The sequence below is a fragment of the Nomascus leucogenys genome, chromosome 24 (genome assembly GCF_006542625.1).
Source record: "Nomascus leucogenys isolate Asia chromosome 24, Asia_NLE_v1, whole genome shotgun sequence".
NCBI lineage: Eukaryota > Metazoa > Chordata > Mammalia > Primates > Hylobatidae > Nomascus > Nomascus leucogenys.
This window is the reverse complement of record NC_044404.1, coordinates 28,662,689-28,681,090: the sequence shown is the minus strand read 5'-3', so window position 1 is coordinate 28,681,090 and position 18,402 is coordinate 28,662,689. Positions and strand designations below refer to the sequence as shown.

The 18,402-nt window shown below is 52.6% G+C and overlaps 1 protein-coding gene across 1 annotated transcript in view; it reads right to left on the bottom strand.

Annotated features, from left to right (window-relative positions):
• EPB41 (erythrocyte membrane protein band 4.1) overlaps nt 1-16,741 on the bottom strand; it is a 225,452-nt gene extending 208,711 nt beyond the window's left edge. Inside the window, exon 1 of the mRNA XM_030805656.1 lies at nt 16,639-16,741. The gene's annotated coding sequence lies outside the window, so the exon portion shown is untranslated. The remainder of the gene's footprint in view (nt 1-16,638) is intronic.
• Between the last annotated feature and the right edge of the window lie 1,661 nt (nt 16,742-18,402).

Genomic DNA, 18,402 nt, shown 5'->3' with positions numbered 1-18,402 from the left:
GAAAATAGCAGTTGAGCTGGTGACCCATGTGTCCCTAGCTTTGGGCACCTCTGTCTTGGTCTCCCTAAATCATGGACCCCAAGCTGGGAAGGGGAAAGTTCCAGAGGAAGCTGCTTCAAGCCTGGCTCCCAGTGTCTAGCACAGCTCTCTGCTATGATTTCTGCTGAAAAACAAAAAGCTCAATCCTCTAAGCCTAAGTGCTAATTACCAATAATGACATAATAACCATTGCGGACCCAACAGCCAAACAGCCCCAACTAGAAATTCTGCAAAGCTCAGGCTCCGGAACAAAAGATTTGGGCACTGCAATTGAAACTGATGCCCTGGCAGAAAATATCAGAAGCAATCAGAAGCAAAAGAGCCTCAGGGTTGACCCAGTCAAAGTATGATCTGACAAATGGAAAGGATGATGACCACTCACCTTTTCTCTCATTCATACATTTATTGAGATTTTACTGTGTGCTCAAAATATTCCTAGATCCAGAGAGAACAGGCTTCATATAGTCATTAGTTTACACCCCAAATATTTACTGAGCACTTCCTATGCACCACGCACTGTTCTAGGTACAAGGGATATAATGCTGAATAATATAAACAAAAATCACCATCATCACAGAGCTTACATTCCAATGGGAGGAGAGACAATAAACAAATAATCAAATACAGTATGTCAAAGAGTCATAAGTGCTATGGATAAAAATAAGCAGACAGTGCTAAGGTTAGAGGACAGAAAGGTGTTACAATTTTAAGTAAGAAGTCAGGAGGCCGGGTGCAGTGGCTCACACCTGTAATTCCAGTACTTTGGGAGGCTGAGGTGCGTGGATCACCAGAGGTCAGGAGTTCGAGACCAGCTTGGTCAACATGGTGAAACCCCGTCTCTACTAAAAATACAAAAATTAGATGGGCGTGGTGGCGGGGTGCCTGTAATCCCAGCTACTCGGGATGCTGAGGCAGGAGAATCCCTTGAACCTGGGAGGCAGAGGTTGCAGTGAGCCAAGATTGCACCACTGCACTCCAGCCTGGGCAACAGAGCAAGTCTCCATCTCAAAATAATAATAATAATAATAATAATATAAAAATACGCCAAGTGCAGTGGCTTACGCCTGTAATCCCAACACTTTGGGAGGCTGAGGCTCCCGGATCATGAGGTCAAGAGATCGAGACCACCCTGGCCAACATGGTGAAACCCCATCTCTACTAAAAATACAAAACTTAGCTGCGCATGGTGGCGGGTGCCTGTAATCCCAGCTACTCGGGAGGCTGAGGCAGGAGAATCACTTGAACCCACGAGGCGGAGGTTGTAGTGAGCCGAGATCGTGCCACTGCACTCCAGCCTGGCGACAGAGCAAGACTCTGTCTCAAAAAGTAAATAAATAGCCGGGTGCAGTGGCTCACGCCTGTAATCCCCGCACTTTGGGAGGCCAAGGCAGGCAGATCGTGAGGTCAGCAGATCGAGACTATCCTGGCTAACACAGTGAAACCCCGTCTCTACTAAAAATACAAAAAAATTAGCCGGGCGTGGTGGCGGGCGCCTGTAATCCCAGCTACTCAGGAGGCTGAGGCAGGAGAATGGCGTGAACACGGGAGGCGGAGCTTGCAGTGAGCTGAGATCGCGCCACTGCACTCCAGCCTGGGCGACAGAGCGAGATTCCGTCTCAAATAAATAAAAAGATAGGAAAGGTCTTATTGAGAAGGTGACATTTAAAAAATTTAAAGAGATGAGAGAACAAGCTACAGAAGTGTTTGGGGGTAGAGTGTTCTGGGCCAAAGGACTAGCAGCAAGTGCAAAGGCCCTGGGGTGGAAGTATGCTTGATGGACTTGCCTGCGATCGTGCCTCCAGTCATTAACAGCTGAGGGGCCTGGTGGGAAAGGAATCAGACACAGACCAGTGCACTTAAACTCTCTTTAGCCTCAGGACAGCCTGGGAGGTAACATTTTGCCCACTATTCTCACCATTTTACAAACAAAGGCATGAGACCAAGAGAAGAGAAGTAAATGATCCAGCCAGGCACAGTGGCTCATGCCTGTAATCCCAGCACTTTGGGAGGCTGAGAGGGGCAGATCACTTGAGGTCAGGAGTTCAAGACCAGCCTGGGCAACATGGTGAAACCCCATCTCTACTAAAAATACAAAAATTAGCCTAGCATGGTGGTGCATGCTTTTTTTTTTTTTTTTTTTTTTTTTTGAGACAGAGTCTCGCTCTGTCACCCAGGCTGGAGTGCAGTGGCGCAATCTCGGCTCACTGCAAGCTCTGCCTCCCAGGTTCACGCCATTCTCCTGTCTCAGCCTCTCCGAGTAGCTGGGACTACAGGCGCCCACCACCACGCCCGGCTAATTTTTTGTATTTTTAGTAGAGACGGGGTTTCACCGTGGTTTCGATCTCCTGACCTCGTGATCCGCCCGCCTCGGCCTCCCAAAGTGCTGGGATTACAAGCGTGAGCCACCGCGCCCGGCCGGTGGTGCATGCTTATATCCCCAGCTACTTGGGAGGCTGAGGTAGGAGGTTTGCTTGAACCTGGGAGGCAGAGGTTGCAGTAACCCGAGGTCATGCCACTGCATTCCAGCCTGGGTGATTGAAGGAGACTCCATCTCAAAAAAAAAGAGAAGAAGAAGAGGAAGAAGTAAATGATCCCACATCACACAGCTAGAATAGGCAGGTCTGTCTGACTCCACCTTTCTGTTGCTAGTCCCTGGCCCATCTGTGGAAGCTCTAAATATTTATTGAATGAATGAATAACTCAATCAATCCTGTACATTTCTCAAGTCCTTCCTTCTCAATGAGCTCTTTTATGACTTATTATCTCTACCGATCATAGAATAACAATGACAACAACGACAATAATAATTCCAACATGTCTGCCAGCTACGGACTGAGTACTTTATACAAATTATTTAGTTTAGCCCTTAAATAATCCTATGAGAAGAAGCTAATATTTTCCCCATGTTATAGGGGAAAAAACTGAAGCTCACTTAGGTAAAACAACTTGCTAGAGGTCTCACAGCTGGTAAGGGGTGAAGCTGGGATTTAAACCACAGGCTCTCTGCTCACAAATCCCTACTTTTAATCCTGTCGTATTAGTAGAAACCTCTGACCTCAATCCATCCCCTTCCTTTTTTAAATCAGAAAATGAAGGCTCAGGAAGGGTAGGTAATTTGCCCAAGATCTCACAGCATGGAGAGCTAGGAGGGCTGGTGTTCCTTCCACTCTACCATTTTTGGGGCTGTGAACCAGGTTTTCTCTTTTAGGCCTATTTCCCAGCCTCTGTGGAAGTCTTCAAGTCATCCTAGCTCCCGAGGATGGTTCCAAGGAGTTCACAGGCCATCACTGTCCCCGCAGCCTAAGCCTGGATGGCATGGGGCCCTTCCCACTCTCTGCTTTTCTTGAGTGCCTGCAGTGGCATCATCAGAGGCTGCAGAAGGGAAACTGTCTTGGGTGGGGCTAGAATGTCCCAGGAAAGGGGGAAGAGGGGAGGGAAGCATAACAGATGCTGAGCCTCCTGCTTTAAAACTGGCTTATCAGGTGTCATTTGTTCAATAGAAATCATAGCAGATATTCCAAGTCCCTAGATCGGGAAGGGGAAGGGCAGAAGAAGTTTTTAAGAGGCAGCAGCTCTAACAGCAGCTTCCTGCCACTGAGGACTCACTAGGTGCTTTCTGTACATTATTGCCGATCCTTATGGCAAAATCGGTGCCACTCTACAGTGGAGAAAACTGAGGCTCAGAGAGGTAAAGTGACAGCCAAGGTCACTGCACCACATGCATCTATGGGACAGTGCACAGAGGGTCTGGAGACCTGGGCTTCTACTGCGTGACCTTGCACCGACAGACACTTGCTCTGATCTGAGGTCCCTGTGTCTGTTCCATAAGGGACTTGGTGGCTAGTGTCTGTTGCATGATCCAGAAGCCTGAGGGATCCAGCTGGGCCCTGACCACCAGACCTCCAGAAATACTGAACATCGTACTCTTCTCGCAAGCACCAGAAAAAAAGGGCTTCCTTATCCACTCCCAGAGGAAAAAAAAAAAAAATCAAGCTATCTATTTTCTAAATATGTGTCCCATTTCAAGGCTGCTGCTGGCTTTGGCCTCCAGCCAGGGCAGGGCCTCTAGTGCAGGGGATGGGAGAGTGCCCAGGCCTCAGGACTGAGAATCCTGGGGCCCAAGGCCAAGGTGGACAAGGGGCAGGAGGGGAGCCAGCTTGGCAGTGGGCCAGGACCCCTCTGAAGACTTAGGCTTGTTTCTTAATCTTTTCCTTCCTTTCTTGGCTAGAACGGGCTGCCAGGAGAGGTAAAGGGGAAGCAGTGGGTGGGGCCGAGGAGATTGAGGAATCTAAATAATGATGGCTTAATTAGCTCCTGTTTATGGGTGCCCAATACATACAGACATTGGGCCAGGCCATTTGTGGAGATTATCTCATTGAAGCCTCCGCCCTTCTCTGGGAGGAAAGCCTGCTGTTCCCACTTCACTGAGGTGGAAATTGAGGTAGACAGGGCACGTGAGTGACTGGAGGCCACATGGCTTTTCAGTGGCAGGGCTGGCATGGCAGCCAGGTTATTGACTCCTGAGAGAGGCAGCCACTTGATCTGGCTGGGGTGGTGGAGAGGAGGGGAGAAGGTGGGAACTCAAGGGGAGGAGCAGCATGGGAAGGCCCTGGCTGTCTCTCTGAGCAGAACAGGCAGTTGTGAGGGTGCAGGAAGGAGAGGGGAGCCAGTGACATCCCCAAAGGTCTGCCTAACCTGGGCCCTACTTCCCTGACCAGCCTCATCTTCTGTCACTGCCAGCCTTTCCCTTTGTGCTCCAGCCACACCAATGACAGTGCTCATCTATTCTGAGCAGAGTATGCAGGCTTGAGCCTTTGCACATGCCATTCCCTGTACCTAGAAAGTTGTTCCTTCCATTGCCTACCTAGAGAGCTCTTATTCATCCTTCAAAGCCCAGCCTAGCTCTTTTCCCCTTGATGCCCCTGAGTTAATCACCTGCTCCCCTGGGCTCACTCTACACATGGCAGTTCGTCCTTAAGGAGCAGGAACACTGCGTGAGTCACCTTTGTGCCCCCAGAACCTAGCCCGTCGTTTCTCAATAAATGTTTACTGTCTTTAGTTGTATTTTATCACTGAATCTTCGAGGCAAGCAAAACAGGTTTTCTTATTCTCACTTTCAAGGCAAGGAAAAGGAGGGCAAGAGAGAGGGGGTGATGGGAGTGCCTTCTTTCTTTCTTTTCTTTTCTTTTTCTTCCTTTCTTTTCTTCCTTTCTCCCTTCCCTCCCCTCCCCTCCCCTCCCCTTCCCTTCCCTTCCTGCCTCCCTACCTACAGGGATTTCACTTTGTCACCCAGGCTGGAGTATAATGGTGCAATCACAGCTCACTGCAGCCTCAACCTCCTGGGCTCAAGGGATCCTCCCACCTCAGCCTCCCAAGTAGTTGGAATGACAGGCACATGCACAACGCCCAGCTGATTTTTGTATTTTTTTGTAGAGATGGGGTTGCTCCATGTTCCCTAGGTTTGTCTTGAACTCCTGGGCACAAGTGATCCTCCTGCCTCAGCCTCCCAAAATGTTGGGATTACAGGTGTGAGCCACCAGGCCTGGCGATTCCTAAAGTCACACAGACACTCAGTAACACTGGTAGGTCTAGAACCCAGGACTTTTCTGCACCACACAGCTCCTGCCTGGCCCCCACCCCAAAGAGGTCTCATCCCTACCAGACCTACCAGGGTCACCACAAGGGACCCCCGAGATAGGAGTGGGTGCCCTGGGCCTCATCCCTACCAGACCTACCAGGGTCACCACAAGGGACCCCTGAGATAGGAGTGGGTGCCCTGGGCCTCATCCCTACCAGACCTACCAGGGTCACCACAAGGGACCCCCGAGATAGGAGTGGGTGCCCTGGGCCTCATCCCTACCAGACCTACCAGGGTCACCACAAGGGACCCCCGAGATAGGAGTGGGTGCCCTGGGCCTCATCCCTACCAGACCTACCAGGGTCACCACAAGGGACCCCCGAGATAGGAGTGGGTGCCCTGGGCCTCATCCCTACCAGACCTACCAGGGTCACCACAAGGGACCCCTGAGATAGGAGTGGGTGCCCTGGGCCTCATCCCTACCAGACCTACCAGGGTCACCACAAGGGACCCCCGAGATAGGAGTGGGTGCCCTGGGCCTCATCCCTACCAGACCTACCAGGGTCACCACAAGGGACCCCCGAGATAGGAGTGGGTGCCCTGGGCCCTGGTGGCCACAGGCCCTGCCGCAGTGTCCAGCTCACACATAGCTGCTGCCTGGGAAGCTGAGGGGAGAGGTAGTGACAGCAGCTGAATGGCTTTTACCCTCAACCCAGCTCTGCCTCCTCCTCCCAGATATGTCCCTCAGCCAGAGACCCCAGTGGGCCCCATTGGCCCCAGGCCCCAAGATCTCCCTCTGGCCCTCTCCTCTCCTCCCTGGCCACTGCAGTTCATTCTCATGCCCCGCTAGCTCTGCCTCCTAAACAGACTTCACATCGCCCACTGCTCCTCATCCCATGGCACAGTCCCCAGCCCAAGATCTCGGCATCTCTCACCTGGACAGTTCCTCCTGCCCCTGTCCCTGCCCCTCCCCGCTTACTATCCAGCGACTCCCCATTGCCATAGGTCAAGTCCTCATTCATTGTCTTGAGCCTGTCTCTTCAGCTGCATTCCCCCAAGTACAGGCAGTTGTGTACCTTGGCACATGCAGTTCCCTCCACTAGGAATGTCTTTTTTTCCTGCCCTTTGCATAAGAACACCTATTCAATAAAGGTGGAATTGGTGGTTTCTGCATCTTCTTCCCAACTAGACTCCGAGCTCCTGGTGGGGAAGGTGAGGAAGGACTACACGGATTCATCTCTGGGCCCCACGCCCAGCACAGAGGAAAAGCAGATGACTAGGAAAGGGAGGTACACTCTTACTTCCCTGAGGCCACCTCCCTCCCTTCACATGCCTTCAGGAGTCAGTCAGACTAGGCTGCTATCCACCTGTCCTCAGAAGTTCCCTCCCAGACCTGGTCTCTCTTGTCCCGAGAGGAACATCTTTATAATCCCCAAATAAGGCCGGGCGCAGTGGCTCACGCCTGTAATCCCAGCACTTTGGGAGGCCGAGGCAAGCGGATCACGAGGTCAGGAGATTGAGACCATCCTGGCTAACACAGTGAAACCCTGTCTCTACTAAAAATACAAAAAATTAGCCGGGCGAGGTGGCGGGCGCCTGTAGTCCCAGCTACTCGGGAGGCTGAGGCAGGAGAATGGTGTGAACCCCAGAGGGCGGAGCCTGCAGTGAGCCGAGATCGCGCCACTCCACTCCAGCCTGGGCAACAGGAAGACTCTGTCTCAAAAAAAAAAAAAAATCCCCAAATAATATTCATAATTATAATAATAACAATAACCATTGCTACTATTTGTTGAATGCTCACCATGTGCCTCATTATTTAATCCTCACAAGAAGCCTAAGAGGTAGGTAGGTTCTTTTATTTTCCCCATTTTACAGGTAAGAAAACTGAGGCTCCAAGAGGTTAGATATCTTGCCTAAGGTCACACAACTGGTAAACAATACATGCGAGATTCAAAGTCAGGCCTGTCTGACCCTCAAGCACCAAGCTGTCCAGCCTTCTCCAGTTTTCTATTATCTTTTCTCTTTAAAACTCTTACAGCAGCAGGCCTGGGTGGGGGTGCAGTGTGTGTGCGTGAATTTATTCATCCGACAAACACACCGGTAGCTCCCACCAGCCCTGTACTGGTCATGGGAGATGGACAGAGAATTTAGGTGTACACTCCACCTCCTTGGGAGAGATATGAGAGTTTCACACTAAGAATTTGGGCCTTAGGGCCGGGTGCAGTGGCTCACGCCTGTAATCCCAGCACTTTGGGAGGCTGAAGCAGGTTGATCACCTGAGCTCAGGAGTTCGAGACCAGCCTGACAAATATAGTGAAACCCTGTCTACTAAAAATACAAATATTAGCCAAGCGTCGTGGCGCACGCCTGTAGTCCCAGCTACTTGGGAGGTTGAGACAGGAGAATTGCTTGAACCCAGGAGGTGGAGGTTGCAGTGAGCCGAGATTGCACCACTGCACTCCAGCCTGGGTGACAGAGTGAGACTCCATCAAAAAAAAAGAAAAGAAAAAAGAATTTGGGCACTGGAGTGAGCAGGCTCGGGTCTGAGCCCTAGCTGTACCCCTAAAGAACTGTGGGATTCTGGGTGACTCATTTGACTTACCCAGTGCCATGAAGTGGGGATAATAATGCCTGCTTCGGAGGGTCTCCTAGGTCACTAGGAGGAATGCATGAGATAATGTGTCTAAAATAGCACATAACCAGCCCAGCCCATAAGAAATAGCCAATAAATGGCAATAATACACATGATGACTAGCGAGTCCCAGGCTCCCTGGGCTACGGTGGGATGTAATTCTCCAGGGCCCTCCCTAGAGTGACCTCAGCCAGAGCCAAATAGCATTATGGATAATAATGCCTAATCCACCTATTTTCTAATTAAACAATTCTTCCAGGGAGGTGTCTTTTAATAACCCTACTTTACAGGTAAGGCAACCGAGGCAGAGAAGGGGTTACAGAACCAAGTCACACAGCGAGAGTGGCTGAGCTGGAACCTCCACTCAGCTCCTCCCACACCAGGCAGAGCCCAGCCCTTGTCCCAGGGCCCTGGCCAGCCTGCTGGGAAGTTCAGGGGCTCCTGGGATTCCAGTCCCAGCTGGGTGAGAAGTTAAAAGTAGGAGAAAAGAGCCAGAAGGAGGAACACATAGTCCCCTCCCAGAATCCCAGAATGAGCCCAGGGCTGGGAAGTTACCAAACGGGGCCCTGTGTGGGCGCTTCTCATCAACTCCTTCCCACACCTGTGCGGGGAAAGTGTTATGATATGTATATCACAGATGAGGTCTCCAAGACTCAGAGAAGAGCATGCCTTGCCCAGGGTCACACCTGGACAAGGAAAAGTGGCAGTACTAGAAGGGCAGGGTCCCTCCCCATCCCTCCCATTTCTGCCCCAGATCTTCCCAGCTGCCTCTCTTTTCTGATGAAAACTAGAGGCTCTGTCACTCCCTCTCCAGGAAGTCCAGTTGCCAGGCCCCTCTCTGTGCTGATTGACACATGCTTGGTACTTGGGCCCTTACTAAGTTCAGAAGACCCAGAGCTCACTTTACCAGAGCCCTGATCCCCAAGAAAGTCACAATCTATTGAGCAAATAGGGAATTCACATTCACTGAGCCCCTATCATGCTGAGCCCTTTATATCCATTAGTCATTTAATCCAATACAAAACACATTGATAGGTATACCATAAACAATCAATAAATATCTTCATTCCTTTGGAAATATTCAATGAGCACCTACTACGTGCTACTATACCCTAGGTGCTGGAGATACAGCAGTGAACAGATGAACAAAAATCCCTGCCCTTGTGGGGCTTACATGAATAAAAGAACAAATATACTTGTGTCCCGTAAGTATTCATATTCTTATTTTGCAGACGTGAAACTGAGATGCAAAGAATCACCCACCTGTAAGTGACAGAAAAAGGATTCTATTCCAGCCCAGTCTGCCCCAAAGACCTTTGCATTGTATCATGCGACCAAAAAATCAGCACCCAATATGTTTAATTGGTAGGCCCTGCTAAAATCACAGAGTGCCCTCTCTCAGCATTTCCGCCTCTACCCCCGGGCCTCTCTTTACGCCTCCCAGTGGCCTCAGAGCCACAGGACGGGCATTAAAATCAGCTCATGTGGCAGTCTTTAAGTCAAACCATTACTCACCCAGAAGCAGCCGTCGGGGTCACGCAGCCAGTCCGGGAGAGGCCGTGGAGCCATCACCGCAGTGGCACATGGAAGCAAAGGACAGCAGTGAGACACACAGCACAGCCAAAGAAAAAGCCCTTTGGGGCCCCTTCTTCAGCCAGGGCCTGAGCCAGGAGGGAACCCTGCCCTCCCTCTGCCTCTGGGGTCTTGCTGGGGCAGACGCCCTAGTCAGCAATAATCTGATTCTCAGCTCATCAGGCCTCCAGGGCCCAGCCCACTAGAGGCAGCAGTGTCCCTGTGAACAAACATTAACTGAGCACCTGCTGTGTGCCAGGGGTTGGGGATATGGCCTGAAGAAGACAGACATGGCCCCTGCACTTATGGAGCCTACAATGCAGTGAGGAGACAGTCATGTCAATAACTACTGAATTACAACTGTGATGATTGTGTCAAGGAGGTGACTTTAAGAACCTGGGCCAGCTGGGCACCGTGCCTCACACCTATAATCCCAGAACTTTGGGAGGCTGAGGTGGGAGGCTTGCTTGAGCTCAGGAGTTCAAGACCAGCCTAGGCAACATGGGGAAACCCCATCTCTACAAAAAATACGAAAATCAGGTGGGTGTGGTGGAGTCCCAGCTACTCAGCAGGCTCCCTGGAGCCCAGGAGGTCAAGGCTGCAGTGAGCTGTGATCACCCCATTGTACTCTAACCTGGGCGACAGAGTGAGACCCTGTCTCAGAATAAAAGAACCTGACACCTGTAGTCCCAGCACTTTGGGAGGCCGAGGCAGGCAAATCACTTGAAGTCAGGAGTTTGAGACCAGCCTGGCCAACACGGTGAAACCCCATCTCTACTAAAAATACAAAATTAGCCTGGCATGGTGGTGGGCGCCTATAATCCCAGCTACTCGGGAGGCTGAGGCACGAGAATCGCTTGAACCTGGGAGGCAGAGGTTGCAGTGAGCCAAGATTGTACCATTGCACTCCAGCCTGGGCAACAGAGTAAGACTCTGTCTCAAAAAAAAAAAAAAAAAAAAAAAAAGAACCTGGGAAAATCCTGACTTCACTGTTTTATTTTTTTGAGACAGAGTCTCGCTCTGTCGCCCAGGCTGGAGTGCAGTGGCGGGATCTTGGCTCACTGCAAGCTCCGCCTCCCGGGTTCACGCCATTCTCCCACCTCAGCCTCCCGAGTAGCTGGGACTACAGGCACCCACCACCATGCCCGGCTAATTTTTGTATTTTTTAGTAGAGATGGGGTTTCACCGTGTTAGCCAGGATGGTCTCGATCTCCTGACCTTGTAATCCACCCTCCTCGGCTTCCCAAAGTGCTGGGATTACAGGCGTGAGCCACTGCGCCCAGCCCTGACTTCACTATTTATGGCTCTACCTTTTGTGACATTGGGGCCATTTTTTTTGTTTGTTTGTTTGTTTTTCTGAGACAGAGTTGCCCTCTTGTTGCCCAGGCTGGAGTGCAATGGCGCCATCTCGGCTCACTGCAACCTCCGCCTCCTTGGTTCAAGCGATTCTCCTGTCTCAGCCTCCCAAGTAGCTGGGATTATAGGCACATGCCACCATGAATTTTTGTATTTTTAGTAGAGATGGGGTTTCATCATATTGGTCAGGCTGGTCTCGAACTCCTGACCTCAGGTGATCTGCCTGCCTCGGCCTCCCAAAGTGCTGGGATTACAGGCATGAGCCACCATGGCCGGCCTCGTTTTTACTTGTCTATGCCTCATTTATTCATCTGCAAACTGGAGATACTATTAGTATCCAACTCACAGGGTTGATGTGACGATTAACATGGGTCAATACATGTAACACATCTGGAAGGATGCTTGGCACACAGTAAACCGTTCAGAAGCGTTTGCTACTATCATTACAGGGGCTGTCGGCATGGGTTTCAGAGGGACCCAGCGTGGGTGAGGGGTACCACCTACCTGACAAAGTTGCTGTAGGGGGTTAATGATACAATGGGAGGTGAAGTTGAGTACAATGCCTGGTACCGGCAACTGTGCAATAAATGGTGGTGTTATTCTTTTTTTGTTGTTGTTTTTTTGAGATGGAGTCTCGTTCTTATTGCCCAGGCTGGAGTGCAGTGGCACGATCTCGGCTCACTGCAACCTCCACCTCCTCGGCTCAAGTGATTCTCCTGCCTCAGCCTCCTGAGTAGCTGGGATTATAGGTGCCCGCCACCAACCATGCCCGGCTAATTTTTTGTATTTTTAGTAGAGACGGGGTTTCACCATGTTAGCCAGGCTGGTGTCGAACTCCTGACCTCAGGTGATCCGCCCACCTTGGCCTCCCAAAATGCTGGGATTACAGGTGTGAGCCACTGCGCCCAGCCGGTGGTGTTATTCTTAGGGCTTCTCTCCAGCACAACCCCTGGACAAAGCATCTCAACAGAGGAGCTGTCAGAATGCTCCCACACCACAAACACAAACCTGGAACTGCAGCTTTGGACTGAAAAATGACCAGCAATCACATTCTCACCTGATTTTACAAATGCCTCATCTCCTTTAAGCTTCACAACAACCCAGGAAGTGGACAAAGGAGAAATTGTTACTATTCCCACTTTAAAGATGAGGACAGTTAGGTGAAGGGACTCTCGTGTGTCCTCAGGGGTGCCACTTCACACCTCCAAGCCTAGTTAAGTGGCCAACCCAGGATTCTAGCTCATATCTGCCTGGATTTTGTTCTCCAGGTTTTCCCTTAGTTTATTTTCCTTCAGTCTCTGAGGTACTGGCTGAACAGCCCCAGACAAGCCTTTGAACCTCTCCAACCTCAGTCTCTTCATCTGAAATAGCTATCAAACAGCTGGCCCAGGATCGAAGATGTTCCTGACCCAAACTCTTCCTTCACAGACTCAGTCGCTGTCACTCCAAGTCCTCCTCTCACCCTTTATCCTATTGCTGACCTCAGCCACTAACCCAGGGGTCAAGGAGTGTCCACACTCATTTAAGTCCATGCTTTACAGATGGGGAAACTGAGGTCCAAAGTTGGCCACATACCGAAGGTTGCCTTTCAGTGCCTGGTCTTGTACCTGGGCAGTAGCTGGGTGGCGCTGCCCCTCTGGGGAAACCCCTAGTGGGCCCTGGCTGACCTGGAGGTGGCTCCCTCTGCCCCTTTCTCTCTATGCCGGGCCCAGGGGCCACCCAACGCAGGCAGCACAGGTTCCCCAGCTCCCCAGCCTCAAGATCCCAGAGCTCAGAGCTTGCTCCAGCAGGGGTCAAACAGTTCCACAGGTAAGGGCTGAGCCATGTGGGCACCTTAGTACCCGTGGGGTGGAGGCGCCCACTCTTAGTTAAGTCTGGGCTTTGGAGTTGAGCCTAAGTTCAAATCCCAGCTCGGCCACTTCCCAGCTTTGTGACTTTGGTCAAGTCTGTTCAGCTCCCTAAACTCCTGCAAAACAAAGATAATATTTCCCTCATGAGATTGTAAGGATTGAATGAGTTAATGCAGCATATTAAAGGCTTAGAACAGAATGCTGTGCATAGTAAGTGCTTGACAGGCAGTGGCTGTAATTATGATTAGAGAACACAGGCCAAGAACAGGACTTGTGGGCCCATCATACTCAGCCTTCATCTTGCTCCATCCTATGCCCTCACGTGGGGTGACAGTAGGGGGTAGACTAAGTCCCAAACGAGGTCCTGAGGCTATAGTAATCGGTGCTGCAAGACCCACAGAGACTTTAGACTTATCTCCCCTACTCATTTCACAGAAAGGGAAACTGAAACCCAGGGAGAAAAGTGACTAGCCTGCAGACTGTGATGGAGTGGAATCCCACCCCCTTTAATAAATATCAGAATCAGCCAGGCATGGTGGCTCACACCTGTAATCCCAGCACTTTGGGAGGCCGAGGTGGGCAGATCACCTGAGGTCAGGAGTTCGAGACCACCCTGGCCAACATGGTAAAATCCTATCTCTACTAAAAATAAAAAAATTAGCCGGGCATGGTGGCAGGAGCCTGTAATCCCAGTTACTCGGGAGGCTGAGGCAAAAGAATTGCTTGAATCTGGGAGGGGGAGGTTGCAGTGAGCTGAGATCGTGCCACTGTACTCCAGCCTGGGCAACAGAGTGAGACTCTGTCTCAAAAAAATAAAATAAAATAAAAATAAAATAAAATACCAGAATCTTAGGCCTTGGGAAAATTCTGAACTCCCCTATCCCCAGGAACTGTCATTACAGGCCCATTCTGCAAACCCCTAACAAATCTCAGGGCACCGTAACTCTGTGGTGAGCCCTCTGTGAGCATTCTGTTCAGTTCTGTGGCTGGCAGACCTGTATATGGTGCACAGTACGTGCTCAGGAAAGGCTTAGAGAATAAACGAATGAAGTTCGGTTTCGTTCCACACCTGGGCTCAGGATTCCTCTCCAGGAGTCCCTCCTTGCACCTCCCCTCCTCATTCCCACTCCAGCCTCTGTCTCACCCTGCAGCCTAAGTGCCATCAGCTGGGCCCAGCCCCAGCCAACAGAGGTCTGGACCTCCATGCGGCCTGCACAGCGTCAGCATCTTCCTAGCCAGACGGATGTTCCTGCCCAGCACAGCCAGCCAGGCTCCTGGCCATGGTCCATTCTGCAGAGAGGGTGCTGGCCCTGCCCTGCCAGGGCTCTACCCGCACTGGTCTGGGGAGTAAGGCGGCCTGGGTGGGAGCTTCTGTTGGCACCTGGAGCCTACAGGAGGGAGGCCAGCCCTGGTCTAGGAGGTAGAGGCATGGGCCAATCAGGAGACAGCCGGTGTGGGGCCTCCTGGCCTCAATGAGTACCACCCACACACCCAGGCACTCCACCCATGCCCCATGTTGCTGGGACCTGGCAGGTGGTGCCTGGCTCTCCTATACATACAGCGGAAACCTCAGGGTTTCCCCACTCCATTCCCTTCTTAAAACACACTACTGGCCTGCTATCAGACCAGCTGCCGTTCTGGTCTGCGTACACATTACCTATTTGATGGTGCTTATGCCTGCAAGGTCCGGATTATTGACAAAGGACAAGACTGGGACTCAGAGAGGTGAAGTGACTCATGCAGGATCACACAGCAGGAAAGTGGAAGGGTCAGGATTCAACTCAGTTCTGCTGTGTGCAGAGCCTACTGGGCACTGGATGTCCCCTTTCCTCCCTCCCTCTGCTCCCTTCAGCTTCTGGCTCCCTTTCTTCTCAAACCTCCTACCTCCTTGCGCAAAGTTTCTCCCGGCTTAGAATTAATAATTCCCGGCCTGGCGCGGTGGTGGCTCACGCCTGTAATCCCAGCACTTTGGGAGGCCGAGGTGGGCAGATCACGAGGACAGGAGATCGAGACCATCCTGGCTAACACGGTGAAACCCAGTCTCTACTAAAAATACAAAAAATTAGCCGGGCGTGGTGGCGGGCACCTGTAGTCCCAGCTACTCGGGAGGCTGAGGCAGGAGAATGGCGTGAACCTGGGAGGCGGAGCTTGCAGTGAGCCGAGATCGCCACACTGCACTCCAGCCTGGGCGACAGAGCGAGACTCCGTCTCAAAAGAAAAAAAAAAAACGTTAATAATTCCCACCTCACAGCTGCTTTAACGCCTTATTTACAGTTATTTCCGAAGTGTCTGTCTGACACCCCGGAGAGCCTTCAAGGCAGGGAGTGATCCCAGTAGGTGCTCCTTAGACTTGGGGGTCTGTCCCCCCTCCCCAACATGCAGAAGTCCCTTGAGCCTCCTCCTGCAGATCCCTTCCCCACCCAGCCTCCTGCCAAGACCATCCTCCAGGCCTGAAACCGGGTGGAGGTAGGGAGCTTGCTGAAGCTCCGGGGCGCGTGCCAGGGCTCCGGCCCCTCCCCAGCCCCTTCCGCTCCCCTTCAGTAGCTGAGCACCTGACCCTGGCACTAGGCAGCCCTCACGGGGACTCCCAGCTGCCCTAAGCCCAGCCCCAGCCAGGCTCTGTCCAAGCGTCCTCCTTCTGGAGGAAAGGGCTCCAGAGGCGGAGAGGGGGTCGTCCGTTCCCGGACCCAGGAGCCATGGGTCCTAGAATCACCTTCCCCAGCCCTCCTCTCCCCTCCCCACTCCTGGAGCCAGCTCGGGCCCGGGTTGGTCTGGACAGGTCCCTGCCTCCAACTAGCTGGAGAGGAGGAGTCTTGTCCCACCCTGAAGAGGTGGGGCCTGCCGGGAAGTGTAGGTGAGGGCGAGACAATTCTTGAGGAAAGACAGCGGACAGAGACAGGAAGAGACAGCCAAACAGAGACGAGAGATGAGAGATACAGGGAACCCAGAGATGAGAGCGAACCGGACAGACAGACCCAGGAGACCCAGACAGAGGGAAGTCCCCTAGACCAACCCCGGCAGGGAGGGTGTGGGGCTGGCGCGGCCTGGGGGGCCACCCCGGCGGGCACAGTTGGCGCCCCAGCTGGCGGGTCCCTGGGTCCGGAAACTCAAAGTCAGTTACGTAAGGGCCGGAGCGGGGCGCGGGGCTCCAGGCCCCGGAGCCCCCTCCCGTCTGCGCGTCGCCCGCCCGCTCCAGCGCTGCTGCGGGCCCGGCAGGAGCATGCGGGGCCGGGCCAGGCGGGGCTAGGGGGCGGCCGGGGGCTGCGCCGACCTGCAGGGACTCTCCCGCGGACACCGAAAGCAGGACCCCCGCCCCAGACAGCCAGGACCGGCCGGACCCGGACGTGTCTAGCTCTGGATCCGAGCTCCCGGACCCCTCCTCCAGACTCCCACGCCCCTCCCTGCACCCTGAACTTTAAGACGCCCAGACTCCTTTGGACCCCAAGTTCGGATTCTGGAATTCGGGACCCCTGGGCCCCTCAGCCCTGGACCCTTCGACCCTGGTCTCGCCTCTCCCGGGACGGTCCGAGCCCTTGGGGGTAGGTTCTTCTGTCCCTCACCCCGTCCCTCCCGGGGACCGAGGTTCGCCCCCCCAGGTGGTCCAGGCTCACCTGGGCTGGGTGCGGCGGGGACCGGGCCGGACCGCGTTCTGGCTCCGCGCCGCTCTCGCCCTTTAAGAGGTTCCTGCCACTTTGCCCCGCCGGGGCCTCCACCTGCACTGACAGGGCAACTCCATCGTGAGGCCCCGCCCCGCCCGCTAGGCCCTCTGATTGGCGCAGGCAACTGCCGATCAGCGGGGCGGGGAGGGGTGGCCCGGGTAGAGGAGTCGCAGCTGAGAAGGGGCGGGGGCTGCAGGTGTGGCCTGGTCCGGCGGGGACACCGAGCCGGGGGCTGCTTTGATAGACCCCAGAGGTCAGGGGAGGGGAGGGCAGGGAGTTCCTGGATTGACTGGTGTGACGTCATATGACAAAAGTGTGAAGCAATTTGACACGTGGTACTGCCCCTAAGGGTACTAGGTAGAGGGGTTGGTCAGAGGGGATCTAGGGAAGTGACCCTGAGGAGACTCACCTGGGTCATCTGTCCTACCCCTTCATCCGGCGTGACCTTGAACAAGTCGCTTCTGTGGATCTGAATTTCGTCAACCATAAATCTTACAATGTTTTTCTGAGAATTAGCGATGTAAGTTAAATGTCAACCATAGGTCTGGTACACAGTAGGCGTTCCGTAAAAGCGAGTTCTGGATCCTGTCATGCCCGCCTTGCCACTCTTCTCAGTGACTTTTCCCCTCCTGATGGTCCACTCCATCAACGCTGGCAGGGGCTTCCATGGTCACTGGCCGAAGACTCATCCCCTCCCTCCCATTTCAGGCCTGAGCTGGCTTACATATGCCCATGTCAGGAAGCTCACCACCCGGCAGAGTGGCCTCTTTCTTTTAAAACTAACCCTGACACTTCAAAAGCTCTTCATCACAGAATCATAGGATCATAGAATATTCCAGGCCAGAGCACCGTGGAAAACTAACCTTTCTTTGGACAAATATGGCAAACTGAGGCTCACTGAGGACAAAGCCCCTCCTCTGAGTGTAGTGATCTTCCTACTAAATGGGCTAACTCGACTTCCTGTGTTCCAATCCCCAACACTGCCACTTCCTAATTCAGTTACTTTGGGTGAGCTGCTAACTCTCTCCAAGCCAGTTTCCTCCTCTGCAAAGTGGGGTTAATAAAAGAATTTTCCTCAAGGGTTGTGGCATGAATTGAATGAAAGAATCCATGTCAAGTGCTAAGAACAGTGCCAGTCCCAGGGTAAGCATGCAATAAGCATTAGCATTTATTATAATTATTGATGTTACTGTTATATTGAGACATAACTGAATTAAAATCATACATTGACTGACTCTCCCCCCCTCCAAATTCACTGAGGCCTTCTCTGAGTCAGGTCCTGTTTGAGGCTTCAGGGCCCTGGTTCCTGCCTTCAAGGAGCCCATAGTCTAGCAGAGGAGGGTCAGACTGAGCCCTTTGACTGGGGAGATGTTTTCTGATAGAGGGAGGTGGGCTCCAAGGGACTAGAGAAGTGTTTGATCCTTCGACCAGAAATCAGGACACTTGAGACCCTTTCAGTCTCTATCCCTGTGAATCCCCTGGGGAAGCCTGGCGTGTGTGTACACACACACACACACACAACCAGGATCCCAAGCACATTGATGTACCTTTCACTTGCCTATATCACACCTGCCCACCAGACAGTATTGCCCAGGGGTTATGAGGTAGGGATTTGGAAGCGGGTGAGTCTGGGTTTTGGGCTTTGGGGCAAGGCACCCGCCCCCTGCCCCGGGGTAAAATGAGATTAATAATAGTGCTAACTTTATATAGAGCTGT